This window comes from Ranitomeya variabilis, chromosome 5, assembly GCF_051348905.1.
Source record: "Ranitomeya variabilis isolate aRanVar5 chromosome 5, aRanVar5.hap1, whole genome shotgun sequence".
In the NCBI taxonomy this organism is placed as follows: Eukaryota; Metazoa; Chordata; class Amphibia; order Anura; family Dendrobatidae; genus Ranitomeya; species Ranitomeya variabilis.
The window spans coordinates 44,617,932-44,642,490 of NC_135236.1; the positions used below are offsets into that span (position 1 = coordinate 44,617,932).

The 24,559-nt window shown below is 44.0% G+C and overlaps 1 long non-coding RNA gene across 2 annotated transcripts in view; it reads left to right on the forward strand.

The window, feature by feature from the left end:
* Positions 1-2,781, forward strand: part of LOC143773278 (uncharacterized) — a 30,579-nt gene extending 27,798 nt beyond the window's left edge. For both annotated transcript variants that reach the window (XR_013215126.1, XR_013215127.1), the window contains exon 3: positions 2,740-2,781. This is a non-coding gene — a long non-coding RNA (uncharacterized LOC143773278). The remainder of the gene's footprint in view (positions 1-2,739) is intronic.
* Positions 2,782-24,559: the final 21,778 nt, after the last annotated feature.

The following is a 24,559-nucleotide window of genomic DNA, read 5'->3' on the forward strand; positions in this document are numbered from 1 at the left end:
GTCTGTTTAGTTACTTAGCTAGTCAGATTTGCTATCCTTGCCACTAGGATCATAACAGTGCTTTATATTATAGAGTCTGCCTATGGGGAGTGCATTATACTAGAGCATGCCTATTGCTGAGTGCATTATACAATATACAGTCTGCCTATGGGAGGCTGCATTATACTATATAGAATGTGCCTATGGGGGTGCATTATACTATACAGAGTCTGCCTATGGGGGATGCAGTATACATTATAGACTATCCCCATGGGGGGAACATTATATTATATAGTCTCCCTATGGGCGGTGCATTACACAATATAGAGTCTGCCTATGAGGGGTGCATTATACAATATAGACTCTCCCTATTGGGGGAACATTATATTATATAGAATCTCCCTATGGGGGGTGCATTATACTATAGAGAGTCTGCCTATGGGGGTGCATTATACTATACAGTATACAGTGTGTCTATGTGAAGTGCATTATACTATAGAAACCTATGGGGAGTGCATTATACTATATTGAGAACTGATGCATTATACTATATGGAGGCCTATGGGAAGTGCATTATACTATATCGGGGACTGTCTGGTGCATTATACTATATGGAGCTTATCAAGGAGGCCATCATACAGCGGGGAGAGCCATCATACAGTGTTGTAGTCATTAAAGGGAATCTGTCACCTCATTCTTCACATATAAGCTGCGGCCACAGCCATTAGGGGTATTTTGTAATGCTGTAGATAAGCCCACAATGTAACCTGAAAGATAAGAAAAACTAATTAGATTATACTCACCCAGGGGTGGTCCAGTACGGTCCTGGTCCGATGGCCGTCGCAGGTCCGGGTCCGGCCTCATGCAAAAAATGAGGTGACAGATTCCCTTTAAACACTTTGGGGGCTGCTAAGCGGTCAGTATACTGTGTGGGTAGTACTATACAGCGAGGGGTCATCATACCGTGTATAGGGGAGCTGTATAGGGGGAGAGTCTGGACATCATTAAATGTAAAGTGGGCACTTATAAGGAAACTTAGGTTACTGTGACTGTCAAAGGGGCACACAGAGGGCATTATTACTTTCTAGGTTTCTAGGGGAGAAAATGTGGCCAATGTTTTCTAGGGCACTTGCACCTAGCATCGCTGTATTCTACAGGGGTGCTTTAGAATTTAGAAGGCACAGAGAACCACACAGCAGGGGCAGTAATAGGGACACATACGACAGCATCGGCTCAGCGTTGGGGTACCAGCAGGATAAGCAGTTTGTGCAGGTTGGGAATAGATGGTGATGGGGCTGGAATAAGAGATGTGAAATGTCTTTCTTGTAGTCTCTGCAGCTGAGTTCTGGCTGAAAGAAGTTGTCATATCGGTTTGGGCCAGATGGAAAAGACGGGAAAAGTGACCAGCTCCATCAGAAAGAAAGTCACTTGTTAGTTACCATATACAGGTGCTTCTCACAAAATTAGACTATCATCAAAAAGTTAATTTATTTCAGTTCTTCAATACAAAAAGTGAAACTCATATATTATATAGAGTCATTATAGAGTGATCTATTTCACATGTTTATTTCTGTTAATGTTGATGATTATGGCTTACAGCCAATGAAAACCCAAAAGAGTTTGTGTATTCATTAGTCACACTAATGTAAGTTCCCTACCTATAGTATTATACGGACCAGACAACGTCTTCTTCTGCCATTGGCACTGCTTCTGCTACTTGTGACCTTCGGATGTCTCCAATGTTTTCCTTTTAATCTGGAGGTGATTTTTCAATATAAATCTACTGTATAAGGTGGGCCATTTATATGGATACACCTAAATAAACTGGGAATGGTTGGTGATATCAACTTCCTGTTTGTGGCAGATTAGTATATGGGAGTGGGAAACCTTTTCAAGATGCGTGGTGACCATGGTGGCCATTTTGAAGTTGGCCATTTTGGATCCAACTTTATTTTTTAAATGGGAAGAGGGTCATGTGACACATCAAACTTATTGAGAATTTCACAAGAAAAACAATGAAACAATGGTGTGCTTGGTGTTAATGTAATTTTATTCTTTCATGAGTTATTTACAAGTTTATGACCACTTATAAAATGTGTTCAAAGTGCTGCCCATTGTGTTGGATTGCCAATGCAACTCTCTACTCCCACTCTTGGCACACTGATAGTAACACCGCAGAAGAAATGCTAGCACAGGCTTCCAGTATCTGTTGTTTCAGATGCTGCACATCTCGTATCTTCACAGCATAGACAATTGCCTTCAGATGACCCCAAAGATAAAAGTTTAAGGGGGTCAGATTGGGAGACCTTGGTGGCCATTCAACTTGCTCACAATGACCAATCCACTTTCCAGGAAACTGTTCATGTAGGAATGTTCAGAACGGATACCCAAGATGGTGCACCACAACATTATGGGTGTCAGGTCCGAGCAGTCCTACATGAACAGTTTCCTGGAAAGTGGATTGGTCGTCGTGGGCCAGTTGAATGGCCACCAGCAGGAAGTTGATATCACCAACCATTCCCATTTTATTTAGGTGTATCCATATAAATAGCCCAGCCTGTATAAAAGACCGAATGAGCCCCTCAAAGACTTACATTGAGCGCTTATGACCGCTACATCAGACTTAAGGTCAGTAACAAGCTGCAGTCACAAGATGGTGGAACAAAACTGCAGCAGCGAGGGGAAGAGAGAAGATGGTGGCTTGTAAGTATATCTGTAGGTGCAAGGAGCATATGTCAGTGATACCACTCTATTTTTTAGGTACGATCAACCCTGTTAACCGCCAAGTACTTGAAGGAGACAGTGTAATTCCAAGGCTGAAGAACAAGGTACAGAATATTTATTTTTACCAACTTCTTGCTGTATCAGGTTGGATCTTTGAATGTGTTGATTGTTATATTCTCATGAAATCTTGTCTTGTAAATATAATAAAGCTGTATACAAGAGCTCATGTAGACCTACGTGCATACCAATTGTTAGTAATACTTTGAGATTTCTTTACGATTTAGGTGGATTATCCACCCTCGTGTTTCACTTTGAAGGAAAAATCCAATTTCAGAATATGGTGGTCGATTGAATCAGCATTTAAAGCATTTTGTCAGTTTCTGGTTGTACTTATCCTGGTGCAATACTAAAACAGCTTTGATACTGTAGATCCTTTGGGTTGTTTGTCAAAACAAATGATCAGTAGAACACGACTTTGAGTCCATTTACTTCTCAACATAACAAAGTGTTGCATGTGTTCGCTCATACCACCATCTCACAAGCTACAGTTAATGATTAATTACCATATGTCTATATTCTGCACTTATCTGTCCACACACTAACATCTTGTCACCATTTTCTGGTGCATTTTTTGCTCTTTGAAACATAAAAAGGCTATTGCTATTATTCTTTATTTACTTTACTAAGAGGAAAAGCAAGGTTTCCACATCTCTAATTATAATATTTTGTAAAAGGAAATACAGGAAAATCAATTATGGTGTTCATAGATAGCTCTGGTACCCAGGCCCTACAAGAGCCTCAGGGGGCCCAAACGTCTGTTTGGCACATAAGAAGACACTAATATCGTAAATGACAATTATTAGATTTATTATTGTGATGCCTCTGAATAAGATTAATTTCCTTTTTAGAGGAACCAATGGTGAACTCAAAACTTAAACTGATTTATTTCTTAAAGCTTAAATATATGTTCTTCAATATCTTACCTTCATATTACTTTACCCTGGTCTGGCTAGAAGTTAGAAACTGCAGAACTTGACTCCAGAAATCAAGAAACTCAATTTTAGCATTTAGGTAAACCCTAGCCCTTTCTGTAGCCTCACTATAATAACTTAATATTACATGAGTGGTTCAAGAAAAAAAAAAATGATTTTGTTTGTTCGCGCGTTTTTTGTCTAGGAAAATCAATTTGCATAGAAGTCATTCTCCGTGTAATGTTCCTTATAATTCTCTATAGGCATAATAAATAACAATATGTAGCAAAAAGCCACTTATTCTCACCTCCCCGCTCACCTCTCCGGCACCTCTGATCTTCAACGTCACTCGTCTGATCCTCACCACATCTTGAGATCACCACCACATGCTCTGAAATCCTTAGGCCTCTCATGCTAGGTCTGGACTTCCGGCTTTAAAGGAGAACTGGATGAGTGACGTAACGGGGCCAGAAAGGTAAGTATAAGGATTTTCTTAAACATTTTGCTGGCTTTTTATGGTTTAGAAAAAATGGCAGCCAGCAGCCGTCATTTTTCTGAATCTGCGAGGAAGCAAATGACAAAAATCCACTTTTTCACAGGTGCAGTCTTTTACAAAATTCAAATAGAAAAATATCAAGATTTGAGAGTCCTCAGTGGTTGATACCGTTTAATGGCTAACTGAAAAGATGATAACAAATCACAACTTCCGAGACTACTCAGGTCTCTTCATCAGGCATGGAATAACACAAATCTGAAGAGTCACATATCTATGTACAACGGGATACTAAGGAATGTGCTTTGTGGGGGCATCACTAGGGTTGAGCGACCTTTATTTTTTTAGGGTCGAGTCGGGTTTTGCGAAACCCGACTGTCTTAAAAGTCGAGTCGAGTGAAATCGGCCGACCACCATTTTTTAATATCTCTCTCTCTCTCTCCCCTTCCTTCCTTCCCCCGGAACGGTAAGACTACTTTTACACATTGCAAATCGCTGCAACATGCAAGCGAAAAAATGGCGATAGTTGTGCACGCCCCCTGACACCTATCTCATCACTCTGCCGCTCCTTTATTGGCTGCAAAAATGGCGCTAGACGCGTCATTCGAAACGCAACTTTGGCGCCAAGTTCGCGTGCCGGCGTGGCCGACCCCGCACAGGGATCGGGTCGGGTTTCATGAGACGCCGACTTTGCCAAAAGTCGGCGACTTATCAAAATGACCGATCCGTTTCGCTCAACCCTAGGCATCACAACTGTAGACCAGACCTCAATCACAGAGCAATAAAACTTTCACATTCCTTATCTATGAACTGTTCCAATATTTAGGGCCACAACTGTTTATCCCTCTCCCATAATGACAGTTCTGCTTCACATCACTTGTCTTATCTATTGCACTATTCCTGTGCCCTATTATGTATAAATATGTGACTCTTCAGGTTTTGTATTAGTCTTTGCCTGATGAAGAGACCTGAGTAGTCTCGAAAACTGCAATTTGTCACCATCTTTTCAGTTAGCCATTAAAAGGTATCAACCACTGAGGAATCTCAATTCTAAATATTTTTCTATCTACTGGCTAACATGGTATAAGGATGTATGTCTTTCCTGTATAAAATTCAATTATAATTTCACTCCACTCAAATTTATTTGCTCGTCTCTACTTAACACATTAAATTAGTGGGAAATGGTCACTAGTGTTTTGCTATGTAACATGAGAAGTCAAGAGAAAAAAATGCAGAATAAACCTGATAAAACATGTGAATTTTATTTAATTATTAATAAAATGTGGAAAATGAATACATAGATAAAAAATGCCAAAATTCACAGATGCATGAAAGAAATGGTGGATGAGCCAAAAACTATATTTATAAATATAAACATCAAGTACCGAAATTTGTACTGTGTATTATGAAGATAGGGAACGACGAATGCAGTGTATATGTACTTTTATCAGCAAGATAAGTGGAGAAACACAGGGAATGAGAAAGGGGAGTAATTAATGGTGGTCACTGTGGACTGAGAAAATAACCCTGGTAGGAAAAAGAACCCACAAATGCCTAAAGGCATAAAAGAACAAAGCAATGGTTCACCCTCCATACATCCACCAATTCAAAGTCTGGGGTGGGTTTATTTTTTCAGCTTCTTCTTTGCAATCTGAGAGCAGCATGATAACCTGCTGACAGATTTCCATTAAGGCTACGTTCACATTTGCGTTGTTGTGTGTTGCGTCGGCGACGCATCGGCGACGCAACGCACAACGCATGCAAAACGAATGCAAAACGCATTGTTTTGTGACGCATGCGTCCTTTTTTTTTGTATGATTTTGGACGCAAAAAAAATGCAACTTGCTGCGTCCTCTGCACCCTGACACGTGCGCCCAAAAAGACGCATGCGTCACAAAACGCAACACAACGCATGTCCATGCGTCCCCATGTTAAATATAGGGGCGCATGACGCATGCGGTGACGTTGCATGCCGCCCAATCCATGAACACCATGTATCAGACACTGACTGTATGATTTCAGCCAGCTATATCGGCCTCTTAAACGCTGCAGCATTTCAGAAAAAAAAACATACTTCAAGATCAGCTATCCTGGATTCACAGGTTTCTTTCTAAAGACCTATCAATCCAGGGCTGCAGGTGGGGAGAAGCCACCAGTGACCCACCTGTCTGACTAGTCTACTGTGCGACTCTGTCCCAGGGTGCCTTTAAAGTATGTTTTTCTCTGAAACGCTGTGGAATTTCAAAGTCATGAATTGGGCATCATGTATCAGCTGACCGTCAATGCACTGGTGACCTTTGGTTGACTTGGGTTGAGATGGTGGAGGAACTGAGGATTTCTTATCAGATTAATATACAGTATCATAAATCACTTTGCACACTTTAAAAGTGACACATCAGCTTTTGCCTGAATGTTTTTGGTGTTGCCATCCTTCATCAGACAATATGTTTAGCCAAGCTTGCAGAATATAGAATTAGTCTGGAAGAGCACAGTGTACAGCAGTGTAAATGCCAATGGTAATGGAGTTCTTTTATGAGATTAGTCACCATTCGTACTGCTGTGAAAGTGAACTCTTTCAGAACCTTGGTTATCCTTAGAGTGTCAGATATCTACTGCACATAAGTTGTTATTGCTATTATAAGCAGAGATGAGTATATTGATCTGTAGATCAAATTTGAATGGAATTTCCTGAAATTCATGGTTTCATGAGATTCCGAACACTTTGAGGTTCAGTTTGCGGCTCCCAGAAAAGAAAACTTGGCAACCACAATTTCCCACACTGCAAAAGCATCAGAGAGCAGCCTACCATACTTTTGCATTCCCATAATGCCCTACAACAATGACATTTTTTGGACTATCATACCTTGTACAGTGGTGGTCAGTACCTGGGCTTTCACAGATCACCGGTTCCCAGTGGAGAACAATTTTTATGGCAGATTTGTTGTGCATCTCCAGAGTCACTGGGTTAGGCCGGGGTCAAACTTGCGAGTGCGATGCAAGAAACTCAAACTAGTCTCTCTCATCAATACCTGGCACTGCTGCCGGCACTCGGGACCAGAGCATTCTGCTGCATAGAAATACATGCAGCCATATGGTCCGATCGGAGTGCAGGCGGCAGTGCAGGGTATTGATGTGAGTTTCTCGCATTGCACTTGCAAGTGTGACCCTGACCTTAGACTCTTTCTTCTGCAGAGTGTAAGCTCTGATGATCAGTGGGGTCCTCTCTCTCTCTCTCTCTCTCTCTCTCCTGTAGAATGTAATCTCTTATGGTCAATGGGGTCCTCTCTCTTCTGTAGAGTGTAAGCTCTTATGGTCAACAGGGTCCTCTATCTCCTGTAGAGTGTAAGCTCTTATGGTCAGTGGGGTCCTCTCTCTCCTGTAGAGTGTAAGCTCTTATGGTCAGTGGGGTCCTCTCTCTCCTGTAGAGTGTAAGCTCTTATGGTCAGTGGGGTCCTCTCTCTCTCCTGTAGAGTGTAAGCTCTTATGGTCAGTGATGTCCTCTCTCTCCTGTAGAGTGTAAGCTCTTATGGTCAGCAGGGTCCTCTCTCCTGTAGAGTGTAAGCTCTTATGGTCACTGGGTCCCCTCTCTCTCCTGTAGAGTGTAAGCTCTTATGGTCAGTGATGTCCTCTCTCTCCTGTAGAGTGTAAGCTCTTATGGTCAGTGGGGTCCTCTCTCTCCTGTAGAGTGTGAGCTCTTATGGTCAGTGGGGTCCTCTCTCTTCTGTAGATTGTAAGCTCTTATGGTCAGAGATGTCCTCTCTCTCCTGTAGAGTGTAAGCTCTTATGGTCAGTGGGGTCCTCTCTCTCCTGTAGCATGTAAGCTCTTATGGTCAGCAGGGTTCTCTCTCTCCTGTAGAGTATAAGCTCTTATGGTCAGCAGGGTCCTCTCTCTCCTGTAGAATGTAAGCTCTTATGGTCAGTGGGGTCCTCCCTCTCCTGTAGAGTGTGAGCTCTTATGTACATTGGGGTTCTCTCTCCCCTGTAGAGTGTAGCCTCATACGGTCAGCAGTGTTCTCTAATGCCTGTGCAGTGTAAGATCTTGCGATCAGTATAAAGTGTGAGTTCCTATAGTCAGCGAGGTTCTCTCTCTTTCTCTCACACTATTTCCTGTCACCTCAAGTTTATTTTCTGAGCATTTCCAATTTTTCCAGACTTTAATGCAAATTTTTTTGCCGAAAGTTTACACTTTTGATAAAATATTTAACCTGAAAATACTTTATGTACTCACTTTTTTTTAATATTGTAGCACATGAAAACTCTACATTCCTTTGCTGGCTCTCACCACTAGGGTTGAGCGACTTTTCATTTTTTGAGATCGAGTCGGGTTTCACAAAACCCGACTTTCTCAAAAGTCGGGTCGAGTGAAATCGGCCGATCTTATTGAAAAGTCGGGGTCGGGGATCGGCCAAAACACGAAACCCAATGCAATTCAAAGGGGAAGCATACTTTTTTGTGTGTGTGTTTTTAACCCTTTCATACAATTGGATTAATAATGGATAGGTGTCATAATTGACGCCTCTCCATTATTAATCTGGCTTAATGTCACCTTACAATAGCAAGGTGGCATTAACCCTTCATTACCCCATATCCCACCGCTACAGGGAGTGGGAAGAGAGTGGCCAAGTGCCAGAATAGGCGCATCTTCCAGATGTGCCTTTTCTGGGGTGGCTGGGGGCAGATGTTTGTAGCCGGGGGGGCCAATAACCGTGGACCCTCTCCTGGCTATTAATATCTGCCCTCAGTCACTGGCTTTACCACTCTGGCAGAGAAAATTGCGCGGGAGCCAATTTTTTCCCCGATTTAACCCTTAAATTTAATAGCTAGAGAGCCGAAATTTTGCACATACACACTACTAACATTAGTAGTGTGGAATATGCAAAAAAAAAGGGGGATATGACATGGTTTACTGTATGTAAACCATGTCTCATATCATGTCGGGTTTAGGCAGGAGAAATGAAAAGCCGGCAATTGAATTACCGGCTTTTCAACATTATCGCGCTGAAGTAAATATAAATATATATATATATGTGTGTCTCTATGATATATATATATATATATATATATATATATATATATATATATATATATATATATATATATAAAAAAACAAAACCCGACTTTGGATTACAGATCGTGTACCGCGTTTCACGAAACCCGACTTTGCTAAAAGTCGGCGACTTTTGAAAAGTGCCAATCTGTTTCGCTCAACCCTCACCACTAGGGTTGAGCGACTTTCATTTTTTTAAGATCGAGTAGGGTTTTGGGAAACCCGATTTTGTCCAGAGTCGAGTCGAGTGCAGTCGGCCGATTATCGCTAAAAGTCGGGGATCGACCGAAACACGAAACCCAATGCAAGTCAATGGGGAAGCATAGTCGGCAGTGAGTGGAGGCCAGGAAAACACCTACAGTGCCCATTTTAATGCCAAAAACATCCATTCTTGTTTCTGAAGCTTGCCAATCTTAATTAACTGTATAATAATAGTTGGGCATAGGGAATTGGGGGAAAGTTGTGGGGGGAGTAGGGCTGGCTCAAGTTTTTCGTGGGCCCAGGAAATGCGGACTACGTCACGGCGGTGTTGCAGGGAAAGGTAAGTATTTAAAAGTTGCAAGTGCTGTGATCCTGAGCAAGCAGGGGGGGGCCCACTCGTTCGCATTGCCACTGGCACAGGGCCCCTCAAAGTACGGCGGTGTGTTTGCATGGCGGGGGCGCCTCCCACCAGCAGCGACACTTTTGCGTACTCTGAGGGGCCCTGTGCCAGTGACGTCGCCAACGAGTATGCCCCCCCACCTGATGAAGGAACCTGCACTTTCATCTGCACCTTCCTCTTTGTCCCTGTGTAAGGTGGTATAACATGCGGGAAGGGGAACCTTACTTTCAGCAGGGACAGATTCTGGCTGTGTAGAGTACAAGGGGAATGTAGTGGTCTAGGTCAATGTACCAGCAGACTCATTTAGCAGTGGCTGGGCAATGGGCAGGATGAGGAGGAAACAGATATAGGGCCAAAGAATAAAGTAGGCTACATGCAGTTCAAAATTGGTAACAGGACTAAACAGGCGGCATTGCTTTGTTCAGTGGAGTAGCAAACCCAAGAGCAGCAGACACTGTTTCAAGGGCCTAACCACACTAGTAGGCCAAATGCAGTTTAATATCTGATAGTATAGGGCGAAAGCCAGAATGTGGAAGCTCAGCTTTGTTCAGTTGAGGACAACACCAGGGAGGGGCAGACACCTTTAGTAGGCCGGAAAAGCCTATTGCATTTTTTAAAATGGTAATTTGGAGCAGAAGGTTGAAGCTCAGCTTTATTTAGTTGAGGGCAACACCAGGGAGGGGCAGAAGCCGTTAGTAGGCCCTAACCACCATTTTTTTTTTTAAAACCACTTAATGAGAGCCGGAAGGTTGAAGCTCAGCTTTATTTAGTTGAGGACAACACCAGGCAGGGGCACACAGACAGACACCTTTAGTAGGCCGGAAAAGCCTATTGCATTTTTCAAAATGGTAATTTGGAGCAGAAGGTTGAAGCTCAGCTTTATTTAGTTGAGGGCAACACCAGGCAGGGGCACACAGACAGACACCTTTAGTAGGCCGGAAAAGCCTATTGCATTTTTCAAAATGGTAATTTGGAGCAGAAGGTTGAAGCTCAGCTTTATTTAGTTGAGGGCAACACCAGGCAGGGGCACACAGACAGACACCTTTAGTAGGCCGGAAAAGCCTATTGCATTTTTCAAAATGGTAATTTGGAGCAGAAGGTTGAAGCTCAGCTTTATTTAGTTGAGGGCAACACCAGGCAGGGGCACACAGACGTTAGTAGGCCCTAACCACCATTTTTTTTTTTTAAAACCACTTAATGAGAGCCGGAAGGTTGAAGCTCAGCTTTATTTAGTTGAGGACAACACCAGGGAGGGGCAGAAGCCGTTAGTAGGCCCTAACCACCATTTTTTTTTTTTAAAACCACTTAATGAGAGCCGGAAGGTTGAAGCTCAGCTTTATTTAGTTGAGGGCAACACCAGGCAGGGGCACACAGACAGACACCTTTAGTAGGCCGGAAAAGCCTATTGCATTTTTCAAAATGGTAATTTGGAGCAGAAGGTTGAAGCTCAGCTTTATTTAGTTGAGGGCAACACCAGGCAGGGGCACACAGACAGACACCTTTAGTAGGCCGGAAAAGCCTATTGCATTTTTCAAAATGGTAATTTGGAGCAGAAGGTTGAAGCTCAGCTTTATTTAGTTGAGGGCAACACCAGGGAGGGGCAGAAGCCGTTAGTAGGCCCTAACCAAAGTTGAAGGCCAAATGCAGTTTAATTTCTGATACTATAGGCCGAAAGCCAGAAGGTGGAAGCTCCAATTTAGACAGTGGAGGACAATTTGAATTAGGGACTGCAGACAGACTTAGTAGGCTGTCCCCTGTGGACCATGCATCCACCACATTAACCCATTGCGCCGTAATGGACACGTAATCTTCCGTGGCCATGCCTACAGGTCCATGCGTCTGTTGTCAGGTGCACCTTTGTACTCACAGATTGCCAGAGTGCATGGACAATGCGGTCTTCTACATGCTGGTGGAGGGTTGGGATGGCTATTCTCGCAAAAGAAGTGTCGACTGGTTAGCTTGTAGCGTGGTACAGCATAGTCCATCATGGCCTTATTAATAGTAAATAAAATATATAACTAGGCTCTATGAACTTTTAAATAGGTTCCAGGGGTACACGGGCAGCATTGGTGTGGTCAGTGGAGGAGTATTGCAAGTAGGGGCTGCAGACAGGCTATCAAAGGCCTAAAATAACAAACAGTAGGCAGTCATGGCAGTTTTACATCGGTTACATGGATACACAGGCAGGCACTCCAGGCAGCATTGTGGTCAGTGGAGGAGTATTGCAAGTAGGGGCCGCAGACAGGCTATCAAAGGCCTAAAATAACAAACAATAGGCTCATGGCAGCTTTACAGCGGTTACATGGATACACGGGCAGGCAACTTGGTGGTGGTGAGTGGAGGAGTATTTAAAGTAGGGACCGCAGACAGGCTATCAAAGGCCTAACATAACAAACAATAGGCTCATGGCAGTTTCACAGCGGTTACATGGATACACGGGCAGGCAACTTGGTGGTGGTGAGTGGAGGAGTATTTAAAGTAGGGACCGCAGACAGGCTATCAAAGGCCTAAAATAACAAACAATAGGCTCATGGCAGTTTTACAGCGGTTACATGGATACACGGGCAGGCAGCTTGGTGGTCAGTGGAGGAGTATTTAAAGTAGGGACCGCAGACAGGCTATCAAAGGCCTAACATAACAAACAATAGGCTCATGGCAGTTTTACAGCGGTTACATGGATACACGGGCAGGCAGCTTGGTGGTCAGTGGAGGAGTATTTAAAGTAGGGACCGCAGACAGGCTGTCAAAGGCCTAACATAACAAACAATAGGCTCATGGCAGTTTTACAGCGGTTACATGGATACACGGGCAGGCAGCTTGGTGGTCAGTGGAGGAGTATTTAAAGTAGGGACCGCAGACAGGCTATCAAAGGCCTAACATAACAAACAATAGGCTCATGGCAGTTTTACAGCAGTTACATGGATACACGGGCAGGCAGCTTGGTGGTCAGTGGAGGAGTATTTAAAGTAGGGACCGCAGACAGGCTATCAAAGGCCTAACATAACAAACAATAGGCTCATGGCAGTTTTACAGCGGTTACATGGATACACGGGCAGGCAGCTTGGTGGTCAGTGGAGGAGTATTTAAAGTAGGGACCGCAGACAGGCTTCAAAGGCCTAACATAAGAAAATGGGCTGGCTGTAGGCACTTAATAATTGGTTCCAGGGGTACACGGGCAGCAGTGGTCTGGTCAGTGGAGGACTAGTGGAAGGAGGGACCGCAGACAGGCTTCAAAGGCCTAAAATAACAAACAATAGGCTCATGGCAGCTTTACAGCGGTTACATGGATACACAGGCAGCTTGGTGGTGAGTGGAGGAGTAGTGCAAGGAGTGTCTGTCCCAGTACTCCCAAAATATAAATAGATGTTAATGTCTCGCAAAACAACCACAACAAAAAAAAAGGTGGCATACTTAGGTACAGGGGTGGGCTCATCTACTGAGTTTCTGACATAGTAATTTGGCAGTAACTATTTAATGGTGCCAATATAGGACACAGACACAGACTACTTTAAGTTGCATCATAGATGTCTACAAATTTGTATTGTCAGTGCCAGACATTGAATGATGTCAGCGAATAGACTAAAGATTGGTGGAGCTGTGCGACATAATTTTGGACGTGGTAGAGCACATTTTGAGCTGGGGTAGGGGGGAACTCTCTTGAGGCCGGCGGGACCGCCCCAGGGCCCCTCATGTTACAACGGTGTGTCTGACGTTGGGTGCGCACCACCACCGCCAGAGACACTACATTGTACTATGAGGGACCCAGTAGCAATGCCGTCAACCAAAAGCGAGCACACCCACCTCTTCAGACAAACAGCAGTCTCACGGGTGCTTGCGCCAAGTCGCGATACCACGGCCCCGTGTGGGGAGTTTTGCCATTTAGGGAGGTGTAAACATGTCGTATGCTGTACAATCAGCTGCAGCAAATTAGACATTAGAAAAGTAATTCACAGGCAAGAGCTTTTCATAGGAAAGCTAGGTGTCGGCCGGGCAAGGTGGGGCAAAAGATTTCGAAATCCAGTTGTGGTTCATTTTAATGAATGTTAGATCGTCAACATTTTGGGTAGCCAGACGAGTCCTTTTTTCGGTTAATATTGAACCTGCAGCACTGAATACTCTTTCTGATAGGACACTTGCTGCCGGGCAAGCAAGCTCCTGCAATGCATATTCTGCCAATTCTGGCCAGGTGTCTAATTTGGAGGCCCAGTAATCAAATGGGAATGACGGTTGAGGGAGAACATCGATAAGGGATGAAAAATAGTTAGTAACCATACTGGACAAATGTTGTCTCCTGTCACTTTCAATTGATGCAGCAGTACCTGTCCTGTCTGCGGTCATAGCAAAATCACTCCACAACCTGGTCAGAAAACCCCTCTGTCCAACGCCACTTCTGATGTGTGCACCCCTAACACTCCTAGTCTGCTGCCCCCTGGAGCTCGTGTGAGAACGATCACGTGCGCTGTGTGCTGGGAATGCCTGAAGCAAACGGTCAACAAGAGTTGATTGTTTGGTTGCTAATATTAGTTCCAAGTTCTCATGTGGCATAATATTTTGCAATTTGCCTTTATAGCGTGGATCAAGGAGGCAGGCCAACCAGTAATCGTCATCGTTCATCATTTTCGTAATGCGTGTGTCCCTTTTTAGGATACGTAAGGCATAATCCGCCATGTGGGCCAAAGTTCCAGTTGTCAAATCTCCGGTTGTGATTGGTTGAGGGGCAGTTGCAGGCAAATCTACGTCACTTGTGTCCCTCAAAAAACCAGAACCCGGCCGTGACACGCAACCAATTTCCTGTGCCCCCGCGAAAGGTTCGGCATTAAAAATATACTCATCCCCATCATCCTCCTCGTCCTCCACCTCCTCTTCGCCCGCTACCTCGTCCTGTACACTGCCCTGACCAGACAATGGCTGACTGTCATCAAGGCTTTCCTCTTCCTCTGGTGCAGACGCCTGCTCCTTTATGTGCGTCAAACTTTGCATCAGCAGACGCATTAGGGGGATGCTCATGCTTATTACGGCGTTGTCTGCACTAACCAGCCGTGTGCATTCCTCAAAACACTGAAGGACTTGACACATGTCTTGTATCTTAGACCACTGCACACCTGACAACTCCATGTCTGCCATCCTACTGCCTGCCCGTGTATCCTCCCACAAATAAATAACAGCACGCCTCTGTTCGCACAGTCTCTGAAGCATGTGCAGTGTTGAGTTCCACCTTGTTGCAACGTCTATGATTAGGCGATGCTGGGGAAGGTTCAAAGACCGCTGATAGGTCTGCATACGGCTGGCGTGTACAGGCGAACGTCGGATATGTGAGCAAAGTGCACGCACTTTGAGGAGCAGGTCGGAGAACCCAGGATAAGTTTTCAATAAGCACTGCACCACCAGGTTTAAGGTGTGAGCCAGGCAAGGAATGTGTTTCAGTTGGGAAAGGGAGATGGCAGCCATGAAATTCCTTCCGTTATCACTCACTACCTTGCCTGCCTCAAGATCTACTGTGCCCAGCCACGACTGTGTTTCTTGTTGCAAGAACTCGGACAGAACTTCCGCGGTGTGTCTGTTGTCGCCCAAGCACTTCATAGCCAATACAGCCTGCTGACGCTTGGCAGTAGCTGGCCCATAATGGGACAACTGGTGTGCAACAGTGTCATCTGCCGATGGAGTGGTTGGCAGACTGCGTTCTGTGGAAGAGCTGTAGCTTCTGCAGGAGGACGAGGAGGAGGAGGAGGAGGGGGTGCGAACGCCTACAGCCAACTGTTTCCTAGACCGTGGGCTAGGCACAACTGTCCCTAAATTGATGTCGCCTGTGGACCCTGCATCCACCACATTCACCCAGTGTGCCGTGATGGACACATAACGTCCCTGGCCATGCCTACTGGTCCATGCATCTGTAGTCAGGTGCACCTTTGTACTCACAGATTGCCTGAGTGCATGGACGATGCGCTGTTTAACATGCTGGTGCAGGGCTGGGATGGCTTTTCTGGAAAAAAAGTGTCGACTGGGTAGCTCGTATCGTGGTTCAGCGTACTCCATCAGGGCTTTGAAAGCTTCGCTTTCAACTAACCGGTAGGGCATCATCTCTAACGAGATTAGTCTAGCTATGTGGGCGTTAAAACCCTGTGTACGCGGATGCGAGGATAAGTACTTCCTTTTTCTAACCAGAGTCTCATGTAGGGTGAGCTGGACTGGAGAGCTGGAGATCGTGGAACTTTCGGGTGTGCCGGTGTACATGGCAGACTGAGAGACGGTTGGAGACGGTATTGTTTCCGCCGGTGCCCTAGATGCAATATTTCCTCCTACAAAACTGGTGATTCCCTGACCCTGACTGCTTTTGGCTGGCAAAGAAACCTGCACAGATACTGCCGGTGGTGCGGAAAATGGTGGCCTTACAGTGACGGAAGGGATGTTGCGTTGCTGACTAGCTTCATTGGCCGAGGGTGCTACAACCTTGAGGGACGTTTGGTAGTTAGTCCAGGCTTGAAAATGCATGGTGGTTAAGTGTCTATGCATGCAACTAGTATTTAGACTTTTCAGATTCTGACCTCTGCTTAAGCTAGTTGAACATTTTTGACAGATGACTTTGCGCTGATCAGTTGGATGTTGTTTAAAAAAATGCCAGACTGCACTCTTCCTAGACTCGGATCCCTTTTCAGGGATTGCAGACTGAGCTTTAACCGGATGGCAACGCTGTGCTCCAACAGGTTTTGGCTTTGACACGCGTTTTGGGCCAGATACGGGCCCGGCAGATGGAACCTGTTGCGATGTTGATGCCTGCTGCGGCCCCTCCTCCACCTCCGCTTCTGAACTACTGCCGCCTGCACCCTGTTCCCCCAATGGCTGCCAATCGGGGTCAATAACTGGGTCATCTATTACCTCCTCTTCGAGCTCGTGTGCAACTTTGTCTGTGTCACTGTGTCGGTCGGTGGTATAGCGTTCGTGGCGGGGCAACATAGTCTCATCAGGGTCTGATTGTGGATCTGTACCCTGAGAGGGCAATGTGGTGGTCTGAGTCAAAGGAGCAGCATAGTACTCTGGCTGTGGCTGTGCATCAGTGCACTCCATGTCAGAATATACTTGTAATGGGCATGGCCTGTTAAATGTTTCACTTTCTAAGCCAGGGACGGTATGTGTAAAGAGCTCCATGGAGCGACCCGTTGTGTCGCCTGCTGCATCCTTCTCTCTTGTTGTAGTTTTTGCTGAGGAGGACAAGGAAGCGACTTGTCCCTGACCGTGAACATCCACAAGCGACGCGCTGCTTTTACATTTACCAGTTTCGGAAGAGGAGGCAAAAGAGCTAGAGGCTGAGTCTGCAATGTAAGCCAAAACTTGCTGTTGCTGCTCCGCCTTTAAAAGCGGTTTTCCTACTCCCAGAAAAGAGAGCGTTCGAGGCCTTGTGTAGCCTGACGACGAAACTGGCTCCACAGCTCCAGACTTAGGTGGAATATTTTTATCCCCACGACCACCTGATGCTCCACTACCACTACCATCATTACCAGCTGACAATGAACGCCCACGACGACCTCTTGCACCAGACTTCCTCATTGTTTTAAAATCTTAACCAAAGTAACTTTATTTGTTGCTGTCAAACAACTTACACGGTGAGCTATAACTTCAGTATGATTTCAATATCCCTTAACAGGTTGGTGAGACCACAAGGAAAATCAGGCACAATGTTACACACTCTGTTTTCTGTGGCACAAAATCACAGAGATGACACACACGCAGGACTGTCACTCAAGCACTAATGTCAATATTAATCTCCCACCTAATTATTTTTTTTTTTTTTCTCAGGGAGACTTTAGAAACCAAATAATATTAAAAAAAAAAAAAAAAAAAAGGCTTTCTATGGCCCACAATTAGAGAGAGAGAGGTGTCACACCCAGGAGTCAAGACTGGCGCACAAGCTGAAAGGGCAATATTACTCTCCCACTGTTTTTTTAAGTTTTTTTTTTATTTCAGGGAGACTTTAGAAACCAAATAATATTAAAAAAAAAAAAAAAAAATAGGCTTTCTATAGCCCACTGAATGAGAGAGAGAGGTGGCACACCCAGGAGTCAAGACTGGCACACAAGCTGAAAGGGCAATATTACTCTCCCACTGTTTTTTTATGTTTTTTTTTTTTTTTCAGGGAGACTTTAGAAACCAAATAATATTAAAAAAAAAAAAAAAAAAATAGGCTTGCTATAGCCCACTGAATGAGAGATAGCACACACAGCAGTGGCACACAAGCCCTGACTGAGGCCAATATTTTTCTCCCACTGATTGATGTAGTGTTTTTGTGTTGAGGTAGAATTTAGAACACAAATCACGGAAAAAATAAATAGGCTTTCTATGGCCCACTGAATGAAAGGGAGAGAGGTGGCACACCCAGGAGTCAAGACTGGCACACAAGCTGAAAGGGCAATATTACTCTCCCACTGTTTTTTTATGTATTTTTTGTTTTTTAAGGGAGACTTTAGAAACCCAATAATATTTAAAAAAAAAATAAATAGGCTTTCTATGGCCCACTGAATGAGAGGGAGAGAGGTGGCACACCCAGGAGTCAAGACTGGCACACAAGCTGAAAGGGCAATATTACTCTCCCACTGTTTTTTTAGGTTTTTTTTTTTTTTTCAGGGAGACTTTAGAAACCAAATAATATTAAAAAAAAAAAAAAAAAAATAGGCTTGCTATAGCCCACTGAATGAGAGATAGCACACACAGCAGTGGCACACAAGCCCTGACTGAGGCCAATATTTTTCTCCCACTGATTGATGTAGTGTTTTTGTGTTGAGGTAGAATTTAGAACACAAATCACGGAAAAAATAAATAGGCTTTCTATGGCCCACTGAATGAAAGGGAGAGAGGTGGCACACCCAGGAGTCAAGACTGGCACACAAGCTGAAAGGGCAATATTACTCTCCCACTGTTTTTTTATGTATTTTTTGTTTTTTAAGGGAGACTTTAGAAACCCAATAATATTTAAAAAAATAAATAAATAGGCTTTCTATGGCCCACTGAATGAGAGGGAGAGAGGTGGCACACCCAGGAGTCAAGACTGGCACACAAGCTGAAAGGGCAATATTACTCTCCCACTGTTTTTTTAGGTTTTTTTTTTTTTTCAGGGAGACTTTAGAAACCAAATAATATTAAAAAAAAAAAAAAAAAATAGGCTTGCTATAGCCCACTGAATGAGAGATAGCACACACAGCAGTGGCACACAAGCCCTGACTGAGGCCAATATTTTTCTCCCACTGATTGATGTAGTGTTTTTGTGTTGAGGTAGAATTTAGAACACAAATCACGGAAAAAATAAATAGGCTTTCTATGGCCCACTGAATGAAAGGGAGAGAGGTGGCACACCCAGGAGTCAAGACTGGCACACAAGCTGAAAGGGCAATATTACTCTCCCACTGTTTTTTTATGTATTTTTTGTTTTTTAAGGGAGACTTTAGAAACCCAATAATATTTTAAAAAAAAATAAATAGGCTTTCTATGGCCCACTGAATGAGAGGGAGAGAGGTGGCACACCCAGGAGTCAAGACTGGCACACAAGCTGAAAGGGCAATATTACTCTCCCACTGTTTTTTTAGGTTTTTTTTTTTTTTTCAGGGAGACTTTAGAAACCAAATAATATAAAAAAAATAAAAAAAAAAATAGGCTTGCTATAGCCCACTGAATGAGAGATAGCACACACAGCAGTGGCACACAAGCCCTGACTGAGGCCAATATTTTTCTCCCACTGATTGATGTAGTGTTTTTGTGTTGAGGTAGAATTTAGAACACAAATCACGGAAAAAATAAATAGGCTTTCTATGGCCCACTGAATGAAAGGGAGAGAGGTGGCACACCCAGGAGTCAAGACTGGCACACAAGCTGAAAGGGCAATATTACTCTCCCACTGTTTTTTTATGTATTTTTTGTTTTTTAAGGGAGACTTTAGAAACCCAATAATATTTAAAAAAATAAATAAATAGGCTTTCTATGGCCCACTGAATGAGAGAGAGGTGGCACACCCAGGAGTCAAGACTGGCACACAAGCTGAAAGGGCAATATTACTCTCCCACTGTTTTTTTATGTATTTTTTGTTTTTTTAAGGGAGACTTTAGAAACCCAATAATATTTAAAAAAATAAATAAATAGGCTTTCTATGGCCCACTGAATGAGAGGGAGAGAGGTGGCACACCCAGGAGTCAAGACTGGCACACAAGCTGAAAGGGCAATATTACTCTCCCACTGTTTTTTTATGTTTTTTTTTTTTTTTCAGGGAGACTTTAGAAACCAAATAATATTAAAAAAACCAAAAAAAAAAAATAGCCTTTCTATGGCCCACTGAATGAGAGAGAGAGGTGGCACACCCAGGAGTCAAGACTGGCACACAAGCTGAAAGGGCAATATTACTCTCCCACTGTTTTTTTATGTATTTTTTGTTTTTTAAGGGAGACTTTAGAAACCCAATAATATTTTAAAAAAAAAAAAATAGGCTTTCTATGGCCCACTGAATGAGAGGGAGAGAGGTGGCACACCCAGGAGTCAAGACTGGCACACAAGCTGAAAGGGCAATATTACTCTCCCACTGTTTTTTTATGTTTTTTTTTTTTTTTTTCAGGGAGACTTTAGAAACCAAATAATATTAAAAAAACCAAAAAAAAAATAGCCTTTCTATGGCCCACTGAATGAGAGAGAGAGGTGGCACACCCAGGAGTCAAGACTGGCACACAAGCTGAAAGGGCAATATTACTCTCCCACTGTTTTTTTATGTATTTTTTGTTTTTTAAGGGAGACTTTAGAAACCCAATAATATTTAAAAAAAAAAATAAATAGGCTTTCTATGGCCCACTGAATGAAAGGGAGAGAGGTGGCACACCCAGGAGTCAAGACTGGCACTGTTGTGAATTTGGATTTTGGGCTCCCCCGGTGGCCACTGGTGGAATTGAACTTGTGTCATCATCTTTTCTGTTCACCTGTTCTCATCAGATCTGGGTGTCGCTATATAATCTGGCTTCTCTGTTAGTTGCTTGCCGGTCAACAATGTTATCAGAAGCCTCTCTGTGCTTGTTCCTGCTCCCAGACATCTACTAGATAAGTTGGACTTTCGTCCATGTTTGTTTTTGCTTTTTGGTTCCAGTTCACAGCTGCAGTTTCGTTACTGTGTCTGGAAAGCTCTTGTTGATCAGGAATTGCCACTCCGGTATTATGAGTTAATGCCAGAGTCCTAAAGTAATTTCTGGATGGTGTTTTGTTAGGGTTTTCTGCTGACCATGAAAGTGTTCTTTCTGTCTTCTGCTATCTAGAAAGCGGACCTCAAATTTGCTAAAACTATTTTCCTGCTGTGTTTGTTATTTCATCTAAAATCACCGCCAATATATGTGGGGGGCCTCTGTCTCCTTTTTGGGCATTTCTCTAGAGGTGAGCCAGGTCTTATATTTCCCTCTGCTAGCATTATTTAGTTCTCCGGCCGGCGCTGGGCATATAGGGATAAAAAGTAGGACATGCTACCTGGCTACTTCTAGTTGTGCGGTAGGTTTAGTTCATGGTCAGTACAGTTCCCATCTTCCAAGAGCTAGTTCCTATATAGGCTTATGCTATGTTCTCTAGCCATGGAGATCATGACAGTTTGACCGGCCCACTAAAGGGTTAATTCCTTGGCTGAGAAAGGAGTGAAATAAGAAGTCTGCTGAGAGTTTTTTTTTTTTTTTTTGTGCTCTTAATTGGATCATTTGCCAGTCTGTCTATGCTGCAGTCTTTCTTTTTTTTTTTTCTCTCCTTCTAATCTTTGAATGGCTCTGTGTTCACCTGTTTATTATGGATCTTCAGAGTGTAATTGCAGGGTTGAATAATCTCACCACGAAAGTACAAAATTTGCAAGATTTTGTTGTTCATGCTCCGGTATCTGAACCGAGAATTCCTTTGCCGGAATTTTTCTCGGGGAATAGATCTGGTTTTCAGAATTTTAGAAATAATTGCAAGTTATTTTTGTCCCTGAAATCTCGCTCTGCCGGAGACCCTGCACAGCAGGTTCGGATTGTGATTTCTCTGCTCCGTGGCGACCCTCAAGACTGGGCTTTTTCATTGGCACCAGGGGATCCTGCGTTGCGCAGTGTAGATGCGTTTTTTCTGGCCTTGGGGTTGCTTTATGACGAACCTCATTTGGAACTTCAGGCAGAAAAAACTTTGATGTCCCTATCGCAGGGGCAAGATGAAGCTGAAATTTACTGCCAAAGATTCCGTAAATGGTCTGTGCTTACTCAGTGGAATGAGTGTGCCTTGGCGGCTACTTTCAGAGAGGGTCTCTCTGATGCCATTAAGGATGTTATGGTGGGGTTCCCTGTGCCTGCGGGTCTGAATGAGTCCATGACAATGGCCATTCAGATCGATAGGCGTCTGCGGGAGCGCAAACCAGTGCACCATCTGGCGGTGTCCACTGAGAAGACGCCAGAAAGTATGCAGTGTGATAGAATTCTGTCCAGAAGCGAGCGGCAGAATTTTAGACGGAAAAATGGGTTGTGTTTCTATTGTGGGGATTCTACTCATGTTATATCAGCATGCTCTAAGCGCACTAAAAAGCTTGATAAGTCTGTTTCCATTGGCACTTTACAGTCTAAGTTTATTTTGTCTGTGACCCTGATTTGCTCTTTGTCATCTATTACCACGGACGCCTATATCGACTCTGGCGCCGCTTTGAGTCTTATGGATTGGTCCTTTGCCAATCGTTGTGGGTATGATTTAGAGCCTTTGGAGACTCTTATTCCTCTGAAGGGGATTGACTCCACCCCATTGGCTAATAATAAACCACAATACTGGACACAAGTAACTATGCGTATTAATCCGGATCACCAGGAGATTATTCGTTTTCTGGTGCTGTATAATCTACATGATGATTTGGTGCTAGGATTGCCATGGCTGCAGTCTCACAACCCAGTCCTTGACTGGAGAGCTATGTCTGTGTTGAGCTGGGGATGTAAGGGGACTCATGGGGATGTACCTTTGGTTTCCATTTCATCATCTATCCCCTCTGAAATCCCTGAGTTCCTGTCTGATTATCGTGACGTCTTTGAAGAACCCAAGCTGGGTTCACTACCTCCGCACCGTGAGTGCGATTGTGCTATAGATTTAATTCCGGGTAGTAAATACCCAAAGGGTCGTTTATTTAATCTGTCTGTGCCTGAACATGCTGCTATGCGAGAATATATAAAGGAGTCCTTGGAAAAGGGACATATTCGTCCATCGTCATCTCCCTTAGGAGCCGGCTTTTTCTTTGTGTCAAAAAAAGACGGCTCTTTGAGACCATGTATTGATTATCGGCTTTTGAATAAAATCACGGTTAAATATCAATACCCATTGCCGTTGCTGACTGATTTGTTTGCTCGCATAAAGGGGGCCAAGTGGTTCTCTAAGATTGATCTCCGTGGGGCGTATAATTTGGTGCGGATCAGGCAGGGGGATGAGTGGAAAACCGCATTTAATACGCCCGAGGGCCACTTTGAGTATTTGGTGATGCCTTTTGGTCTTTCTAATGCCCCTTCAGTCTTCCAGTCCTTTATGCATGATATTTTCCGCGATTTTTTGGATAAATTTATGATAGTGTATCTGGATGATATTCTGATTTTTTCGGATGACTGGGACTCTCATGTCCAGCAAGTCAGGAGGGTTTTTCAGGTTTTGCGGTCTAATTCTCTGTGTGTCAAGGGTTCTAAGTGTGTTTTTGGGGTTCAGAGAATTTCCTTTTTGGGATATATTTTTTCTCCCTCTTCCATTGAGATGGATCCTGTCAAGGTTCAAGCTATTTGTGATTGGACGCAGCCCTCTTCTCTTAAAAGTCTTCAGAAATTTTTGGGCTTTGCCAACTTTTATCGTCGATTTATTGCTGGTTTTTCGGATGTCGTTAAGCCATTGACCGATTTGACTAGACAGGGTGCTGATGTTGCTAATTGGTCCCCTGATGCTGTGGAGGCTTTTCAGGAGCTTAAGCGCCGTTTTTCTTCTGCCCCTGTGTTGCGTCAGCCTGATGTGGCTCTTCCTTTTCAGGTTGAGGTCGACGCTTCTGAGATCGGAGCTGGGGCAGTGTTGTCGCAGAAAAGTTCTGACTGCTCCGTGATGAGGCCTTGTACCTTCTTTTCCCGTAAATTTTCGCCCGCTGAGCGGAATTATGATGTTGGGAATCGGGAGCTTTTGGCCATGAAGTGGGCGTTTGAGGAGTGGCGCCATTGGCTTGAGGGGTCCAGACATCAGGTGGTGGTATTGACTGACCACAAAAATTTGATTTATCTTGAGACCGCCAGGCGCCTGAATCCTAGACAGGCGCGCTGGTCATTATTTTTTTCTCGGTTTAATTTTGTGGTGTCATACCTACCGGGTTCTAAGAATGTTAAGGCGGATGCCCTTTCTAGGAGTTTTGAGCCTGATTCACCCGGCAACTCTGAGCCCACAGGTATCCTTAAGGATGGAGTTATTTTGTCAGCCGTTTCTCCAGACCTGCGGCGGGCCTTGCAGGAGTTTCAGGCGGATAGACCGGATCGTTGTCCGCCTGATAGGCTGTTTGTTCCTGATGATTGGACCAGTAGAGTCATCTCTGAGGTGCATTCTTCTGCATTGGCAGGTCATCCTGGAATTTTTGGTACCAGGGATTTGGTGGCAAGATCCTTCTGGTGGCCTTCCCTGTCACGAGATGTGCGAGGCTTTGTGCAGTCTTGTGACGTTTGTGCTCGGGCCAAGCCTTGTTGTTCTCGGGCTAGTGGATTATTGTTGCCCTTGCCTATTCCTAA